Here is a 9,455-nt window from a genome sequence, read left to right on the forward strand (position 1 = left end):
GAGAAATGGTGTCTTTACAGAATAATGATATTTTTATTTAAACAAAATGAAGAGCCACTTATTTTTATTTCTAATTTGAAAGTAAGTTTCTGCATTTGCTACATTTCCTAAAGTAATTAACTTTCTCTATACAAGTCTCCGGTCCAAACTATTTTGTCTGAAAGTACGAGTCCTTAAAAGCAGATTACTGCATTTATTTTCACCATATGTAAACTCAAATACAAACAGTAAGTAAAGTATACCAATGAATATGAATTAGTAAACTTTAACATTTTGATTAACCAGAATGCCGGGGAAAGAAATATCCTAACTACATAAATTCCAATTCCTTGCCTACAGAACCAGTATTTTGCCCAGCACCAGATGTTCTGGGCGTAACTATTTCCCCATAAAATAAATATGCTGATCTATGGCCATGCCACCTTGAACGTGCCTGATCTAGTCCGATATCGGAAACTAAGCAGGGTCAGGCCTGGTTAGTACTTGGATCGGAAACCACCTAGGAATACCAGGTGCTGTAGGTATTAAAGTGAATGAATGGATGGATGGATGGATGGATGAATGAATGAATGAATTGCTAATGTCTTAGCCCCTAGTACCTTAGAATGTGACTGTATTTGGAGATAAGATCTTTAAAGATGTGATTAAATTAAAATGAGATCATTAGGGTGGGCTCTAATCTAATATGACTGGTGTCCATCCTTACATAAAGATATCTGGACACATATGTACACAGGAAAGACCATGTGAAGACACAGAAGACGACCATTTAAGCCAAGGAGAAAAGCCTCCAAAGAATACAACCCTGCAGACAGCTTGACCTCAGATTTCTAGCCTCCAAGACTGTAAGAAAATTAATTTCTCTTGTTTAAGCCACTAAGTCTGTGGTACTGTGTTATCATAGCCCTAGCAAACTAATAGAGACAGCTTTGGAAATTCATGCATCCCTTCTTAGAATGTCTTAAAATAGATTACACAAGAAATCAGTTATAATAAAATACAGTTCTATCCATGGACTCTTTGGGGAGGCCAGGACCGCATCTTAGGAGCCCTTTCCCTAATTTACCCTTTCTTAGGTAATCTGCTCCACCCCTACAGCCTCAACTTCTACCTAAATGCTAGTAATTCCAATCTCAAGTCTCTCTTTCAAGCCCTCAACTTTGTCGAGATGCAGAACTCAAATTTCTTACTGTACATCAACATCATTTTCACCTGATGTCCCATGAGTACCTCAAATTCAACATTTCTGAAGCACTGTCTTTTCCCTATCCAGCCTAACCTAATCCTAGCATTGCTTATAGGTTAGTAGCCCCAGTCATGAGTCAAAAGCCTCTGAATTTTTTCCGAATTGTGAACACCTTCATATTTCCTACCAGTCATCAATTTCTGCCAAATAATTCTGTTAAATGTTTCACAAATTCCTTCTTTAATACCATTGCCGCAGTCTTCAGTCAGGCTCTTACCCCAACTAACTACTATAATTTCCTACAAGTATTACACTTTTGCATCTCTTAGCTTTCTCAATCCTCCTTTTGAACTGCTGCACTGTGACCTTTCAAAATTGTAACTGTGAACATTAACTTATTCAATAAAAACAAAGGAAAGAATCATTCAGTAGTTTCTCATCACCTACAAGACGTAATCCAAATCACTCTACCTAGTTCCTTTTCAAGGCCTAGCATAATCAGGCAGCAGTCTCAATTCCCACCTCATACACTAACATTACTGAATAATATCTGGTCTCTGAAATCACCATATACTCTTACTCAGCTAAACTTTACATTTGCACTCCTCTTCCACCATCCCAGGGTCTCCCCTGTAATGTCTCCTGATTGCCCCACACTTAATAACTCTGTCTGTCTCTGTATTTTCAATATATTGTCGTTACTGAACACATTTCATTAAATGAGTTACCCTTCCTCATCAATATAAAACGCTAGATATACACCATTATTTCATGCACCACTACTGTGAGTTAGCAACTATAGCATTATCTCATTTAAACTTCACAACCACCCACTGTGCAGGAACTCTCATTCCACAAATGAAGAGCCTTAAATTGAGAAAAGTAAAGTCACCTGCCCAAGGCCAAAACACTATATGAATGGTGAGGCTGATATCACAACGCAGGTCTGCGAAACTCCCAGGCCATTTTTACCACACCACAATCTACTCAAGGAAAGCATCCTTAATTTACTTGTGTTCCTAAATGAAGCCCCAATAGTCCCGAGCACGACTATCTTGGAGAACCCCCAGTCAACCAGGAGGCAGGAGTTACTGAGAGGTGAGGCAGCACGAGCCACGAGCGCGGACGGAGAGGACGCTGCGTCCTGAGTGGCCGCCACTCTTCCAATCGGTTCTACCTCTCGCGCTCGCTCTGCCGTCCACGGGACTTTGCGGAAACCCTTCACCCACGCTTGCAAACTGCTGGGACCTCCCAAGTTTAAACACGCGCGCGCACACCGCGGCAGAGCCGAGTTATGGAGACACTGGGAGAGATGCGACCCTGGGACCGGTCACTCCAGCCGGGCTCGGCGGGCCGCCCCCTGCACGGAGCTGCCCTCCCAGCCCCCAGGCCGGCGCGCTCCTCCGGGGACCCGGGCTGGACGGGGCCGCAGGGGGCGGCGGCCCCGGGCGCCCCAGGCGCTCGGAGAGCCGGGTGGGCGCTGGGGGCAGGCACAGCGCGGGGCGTGGATGGGGCAGGGAGGCGGGCGCGCGGAGAGGGGGAGACCGGAAGGGACCGCCGCGCAGGGGAGGGGCGAGGAGGGCTGCGGGCGGCGGTTACAGACCCCGCACGCTGAGACGGCGCGCGCTTTCGTCCCGCCGCACGCACTCACCTCCCCCGTACACGCCGCCGCTCATGGCTGCTGTCGGCGCGATTCCCAGGATGAAGGCTACGGGGCGACGTGACTGCGACGGCCGCGACTGCAGGTCCCGAGAAGCGCTAGCCTCTGACCCCCTCAACTTCCACCGCGACCCGCCTCGGGCAACAAAGCGGCGCCCACACACCCCGGTGCGCAGTCACACTTGCTGTCTGCTCTTACCAGCCAATCGCGGGGGTCCCGGCTCCTCTCACCCAATCCCAGCGAGGCTGTGTTGCAGCCCGGCCGCGGCGCAGCCAGCTCAGCCAATCGAAGGCAGCCATGGGGGCGGGGAGAGGGGAAAGCGACGGAAGGAGGGAAGGAGTTGGGACTCGGAGCTGGAGGGGACGGAGCCGCCCGAGTGGGCGGGAGATCGGAGCGTTCGGATCCGGACAGGGAAGGGGAAAGTATCGGGGGCGTGTCCCGGGGTGGGCGTGGAGGAGCCTTGGGAAACCGCTAGAACAAGCTAAACCTCTGGAAACAGTCTGGAAATTGAGAGAAGTGTCTCCGCGCGGCGATTCCCAGTTCTGGAGTGTGGTAAATGCAGATTTTTAAAAAATTGTTGTTCAGAAAAAGTATTTCCAACTAACATTTTGTTGAAAAAATGAAAATGTTCTGCCACTTTGGAGTAGGGGACTCAGTAAATCAGACAAACCGACAGGATCCAGAAAGTTTTTTAAATAGTTATTAATAATTAAAAAGTGATCTATTCCAACCAAATTTAGGTGGCACTTTAAAATGTTATCGATCCTTTTTATCCTGTTGTCAACTGAAAAATAATACTAAGTGTTTTGTCAGCAAAAGTATTTATTCGTCAAAAAAAAAAGAATTGCAATCCTGGTCATGGAGACATGGCAAGCCACGTGCACACTCTGGCCACTGTGCCAAGATAAAGGGGTCTTTATATAAAGGAAAAGGAAGTTTAACCATAGAACTTTATTATAAACATGGAGTTCTTCCTGTAGGGTTCTGGCACTTGTAGCTTCTCTCATAGACCTTCCTGACTGATTATGTTTGCTTAAAGTTCCATTTTATCTTTATCCCTGTGATACAGGTATAAAACAGTGTGACGAATCCTCATCTAATAGAGTACCTAATTCTAATATATATCTCCAGTCTATCTACTCTTGTTAGTCCCCTCTTTCTGTCAGCTCAGTGGAGATCTCCATTTTCTCTACCTTGGATTACTGCAACAATCTGTAGCTTTCTTTTACCTCTTGGCCATGCTGTAGGCAGTTTGATCTATAAAAACACGCAATTCTGTCATACCTCTTCAACTCAAGCCCTCAAGATCAGTTGTATATCCTTGTAGTTGACAGTTCTTAAGTTGATTTGTCTCGAGTCTAGACATATAGGAGTGGCTCTTAACCTTAAGCACAGTTGAATGAAGCACCATCAGGCCCAGTGCCAAGAGTGTGGCAGAAAGTGACTGATAGTAGGGTGAGCACCGAGGCTACTGAGAAAACTCTATCCCGTTTGCTTGACAGTATAATCTCCATTTATTTGGTCATTTAGGAAACCCCCACTAACCCAATGGGATAATATAAAAGTTAGCATTCAACCATTTTGTTTTTGTATGGTCTTTGAGCTAAGAATGACTATTCTGTTTCTGGATGGTTTTTAAAAATATTTTTAAGAATAATATTTTATGACATGTGAAAATTATATGAAATTCACATTTCAGTGACCATAAACTTAGTTTCTTTAGAACACAGACAAGCTTATTCATTTGTGGCTACTTTCGCTCTGTAAGAGCAGTGATGAGTAGTTAACACAGAGACTGTGTGCCCACTAAAATGGACAACATATTTAGTATCAGATCCCTTTATAGAAAGAATTTACTGACCCGTGAGATAACGTATGTAATGTATCTAGCACAGTCCCCCTAAGTACTTTATGTCAACTGTTGTCCCCTTAATACAGCTGTTGTTACCAGACCAAAGTTTGTGTGCCTGATGCTTTGAAAGGCCAAAACTCAAAATGTCAGAGTTTGGAGTAAGGAAAGTTGTATTGATTGAGAAGATGGGAGACCTAGTGTTGCCTCAAATCCATCTTAAGAAAGTACAGAATGTCAGGCTTTGTTTATGTCAAGGGAAGGGGAAATGGGAGGGGCAAGAGTGATTGGTGCCTGCAGGGGTCCGAGGAAAATTGTGAAACTTCTTTGTTCTTATTTTGTTGACTCTAGTTGTGAGTCCCTAGAGGTTCCTGCAAATTTTTGATAAACATCCATTATTTTTGCACATACTTTCTTTATCTACTTAAGAAAGGCACCTAATGCTAAAGGGCTGTTTTTTGTAAAACTCAAAACAACCCTCAAAAAGAATTCCTCTAATGATTAGCCTGTCTATATGCAATACTAAGCAGAGTTATTAGCTTGAAGGCCATGAGAACAAAGCAAGCTTGAACAAGATGGAGTCAGAGAGGCCTAGTCACTCTGTTACATTGTCACTGTAGATACTGTTTTTAAAAACAAACAAACAAATGGTATTCAACCAATTAAAAATGAAGATTAATTGGCTTTATTAAGTGATTCATAAATCAGGCAGCATCCCATCTAGCAACTAGAAGGGCGCTCCAAGGAGTTGTTCAAATAGAAGGATTTTATAGGACGGAGAAGGTAGCAAAAGAAAATAAAGGATTATTTTTAGCCCAGGGAATCTTTTCTTTGAAGAAAGAGAAAGGAAGGGGGTTTTTATTATATCTATTGCCTCTTCTTTCTATGGGGAATGGAGTGGACCCACATGACAGATTACCTTACTAGTTCTTGACCAGAAAATTTCATACTGATTGATATAGATTATGTTTCTGGGAGAGATTGAAACTAGATCAGGTATTAAATCTAGTTTTGGCATCATGTTCTTTTAGCAGCAATGATACCATTTTGGATCTGTGTTTCTTTTTTTCTTTAACAGCACTAAACTCTGTCGTAAAAAATGTCCAAACCTGCAGAGAATTTTTATGAGTTTATTTGACCCAAACTGATGACAATTGCCAAGAAGCAAAATCTCAATGTATTGATAAAATTCTCTGGAGAATGGCAATTTCACAGCTTATTGTATACATTAGAATCAGAGGAGGGTTACATGAAATCCATTGGTGGTAAATTAAGGGGGCAGGAGAAAGCAAAGCAAGCGAATCTCTGGGATAAAAAGTAAAACGGAGAGACACATAGTTTAACATTTATAGCATGTAGAGATGTTATGTGAGAAACAAGATAACTATGAGGGGTTCTGTGGTCTCCTGCTCTGGTGCAGGCAGTTGTGTCCTGAGGAGTCTGGAAAAGGAAATTACTATGACATTTCAAAGGTATGTAATCTTAGATGCAAAAAGACAATAGATAGGCTCACTTAAAGTAAAGATTGACCCTTGTCACAGAAGCTACAGGCCTAGAGATTTGACTACCCGTCATGACCTGCTTTTAGTTAGAAATTTTTATTTTCAGACCATCCTATGTGGTTACTTTTGGTCTCTGAAGTTGTAAGGCTCACCATGCTGGCCTCCCCTGAGCTTATCGGGTTTAGTATGTGGCCCCTTCTTTGTTCACAACTCTTTTCAAATATTCTGAGCGTTCATGATTGGCTGTCTGCTTATAATCTAAAAATATTAGGGTGAACATGGCCTATAAACAGGTGACTGCCAGGATTTCTGGAACTCGGACTCTTCTGCTAAGAAAATATACATCTTCCATCACTCTCTAAAGCCTGGAATTTCCGAATTAGGTATTCATTAATTACGTGAAGCTCAAGTTTCAATAAACAATTTTTAAAATGCAAATGACTTCGAGAAAGTTATGTTTTTGACAATTGTGATCTTTGTGAGAATCAAATAAGATACTGTAGGATTTTTTTGTGTCTCCAAGACAACAATCGAAAATTAGTCATTTTCCTTCCCTCATTTCTTTCCCCCAGTTAATGGCACCACCAATTCAACTAGCCAGTCTTAAAATCTTAATCCTTTCTTGCACCTATTCCCCATTTATTACTTGTCAAGGCCTCTTAATTCTAAGTCTCAAACTTTCTATTTCTTTCCATGCCCTCTTTACTTCACTGGTTTAAGTAACCAAAATTCCCTGTAAGCCCTGCAATATTCATAAACATTTTCCTAAAACATACTACTGATGTTGCTCTTTTGCAAAATGAAACACTCTCTGATGCCTACAAAATAGTTAAGATACTTTTGACTTTGTATTCCGTCCCTCCTCTCTCTAATTTGGTCCAAACTTCCCTCTCTTAGACTTCTAAGCATCCCAAGACCCCCATATTCAGATATCTCAGAAAACATGCTTTATTTTTCTGCCTGTAATTTTACCTGTTAAAACTATTCCCAGAGTCCATTTAAAATGCCACCTCTTTTCATGTCTGAATTAACTCCACACCACTTGGTTTATATAATCATTTTAATAATCTTCTTAGTTTTTTAAAACCAAACTATGCACACATCAGTCTTCAGCATTAAATTTCCTTAGAATTGGGGTTGGACTTAATCTCATTTCTGGAATCCCTTGGTGTTTGACATTTAATAAATAATTAAATAGAGAAAAATACTTTTATTTGCTTGTATTCTGAGAAAGATATTCCGTAAGGGTGAATGAAAATAACATGAACGTACAAGATATTTAAGAAAGGTATGGCAACAGGGCCCTGTAAAAGGCTGATAGTAGTTTCTATAGATTTTTACCACTCAATCTTCACAATTACTTTATGAGATAGGTTAAAATTATCTTTTATTATTATTATTATTTATGCCTATAGCACCTGGTTTTCTCAGGTGGTCTCCCATCCAAGTACTAACCAGGCCCGACCCTGCTTATCTTCTGAGATCAGACATTGGGCTTGTTCAGGGTGGCATGGCTGTAGACCATGGACCTTGGCTCCACTGGAACATGAACCCAGGACCTTCTGCATCTAAAGCAGACATGCTAACCGCTACACTATGGAACCATGTCCTTTTTTTTTTTTTTTTTTTTTTAGAGTTCTTATGGTAAGAGACAACTTCATTTCAAAATGACATTTCTAGAGAGATGAAAGTTGTGTAGAAATACATTGCAAGGTTCTAAATACTCATCAATAGGAGAGAGATTCATTCTATTTTCCCGTCAAGTCAATAGAATATAAGCACACTTGTAATAAACACCCTCTTCTGTAAAGATAAAAAAATACAGGTTTCAAACAATTAAGTGCCTTCTACTTAGCTTCAAGATATGATCACCCAAGGTCACACAGCTACTAAACTAGAGCTGTGATTTGAATCTAGTTTTCTAACTCCAAAGGAAGCAAAACAAGACAAGTTTCTCTGCTCTGCTGGAGCTCACATTCTCATAGGGACAGACATAAACAATAATATAATGAATTAAAACCTTTCATTGCCTAGTGACAGATAAGGCTTCACATGCAAAATACCTTTGAAAGCAGATGCACAGCTGAAACACAGTTTGGGAGAGAAACAAACTTTACCCTCAAGGTTCTTTTGGCTGGTCTAATAATCAAATAAACATGAGACAGATTAGCGAGAGAAATAACCAAATTTAATACGTACATCTATATGGGAACCCTGCATACCTGAGAGTCTGAGACTCCACATGCAGGAGAGATTCAGAGACAGCATGAAAAAATGGGTATATAAGACATTTAGAGGTGGGGATGAGGTAAGATTTCTTGGGGGCTTCATTGCAGGATGATAAGAGGAGATGTTTAGTAAATAGAACTTTGCTTTGCTCTATAGATAGTCAAATGAGGTTATCTCTGATCATTTCTTTATGAGCAAGGCCCCTAATTCAAGTTCTTCTAGATAGTTAAGAGAGGGGCAGAAGCTTCTCTGGAGCCTGCAGATAAAGTTGCCTTTGGCTCAGAACAATTGGCATACCACAGAGGCACATTTTGGGGTGACCATTGTGAACCCCCACAGTTGTAAAAATTAAATGGGTCAGTAGCATATAAAGTCCTTAAAACAGTGTTAGGCGTATGATAAGAGCTGGATTAATTAATATTGTTATTCTGTTGGAACAGATAAATATCAATAAGCAAATGCAATAAATTGGTTCATTTCAGACAATGCTTACTACTCTGAAGAAGAAAAATGGCCCTGGGGTAGATTATCTGAAGAAAAATAAGAAAAACTGAGCCACACAGGATGGTCTTTTCTGAGGAGGTAATATTAACTTGCTTTTCCCAGGAAGCCAATCCTTGGAATATGGGAGGAAGAGTGCCTAAAATAGGAGAGAACATAGAAGTCCAGAGGTCCATGCAAAGGAGAGTGATATGGTCGATGAAAAGAAAGAAGGCCAGTATGTCTGGGATGTAGAGAGGAAAAGGGAGAATGGGGAAAATAAGTTCAGAGCAGTAGGCAGGTGTAATGTTATATAGGCCAAGACCAGAAGCTTACGTTTTATTCTACGTGCAATGGCTAGCTATCTTAAGCATAGAGATTGATATGATTTACATTTTGAAAGGTCAGTTTGGTTGATCTGTGGGTATTGGACTGTACAGAGATTTCACACAATATTTATTAAAGGGCTCAGTCCATTGGCTGGAGTTAGAGGCAGTCCATTAAAAATAGCTTTAATATTAGCAATATACCAAAATCTTTAGGCATAAT

General features: G+C 41.2%; 1 non-coding gene and 2 pseudogenes across 1 annotated transcript; 1 reads left to right on the forward strand and 2 right to left on the reverse strand.

Annotated features, from left to right (window-relative positions):
• The first annotated feature begins 405 nt into the window (after positions 1-405).
• On the forward strand, positions 406-524 carry LOC120587403 (uncharacterized; annotated as a pseudogene).
• A 7,079-nt stretch (positions 525-7,603) lies between these two features.
• Positions 7,604-7,719, reverse strand: LOC120587404 (uncharacterized; annotated as a pseudogene).
• Positions 7,720-7,728: 9 nt separating this feature from the next.
• Positions 7,729-7,801, reverse strand: TRNAL-UAG (transfer RNA leucine (anticodon UAG)). Its single transcript has one exon. It is a non-coding gene; the product is annotated as a tRNA-Leu (tRNA).
• Between the last annotated feature and the right edge of the window lie 1,654 nt (positions 7,802-9,455).

Source organism: Pteropus medius, unplaced genomic scaffold, assembly GCF_902729225.1.
Source record: "Pteropus medius unplaced genomic scaffold, Ma_sr-lr_union100, whole genome shotgun sequence".
Taxonomy (NCBI): domain Eukaryota; kingdom Metazoa; phylum Chordata; class Mammalia; order Chiroptera; family Pteropodidae; genus Pteropus; species Pteropus medius.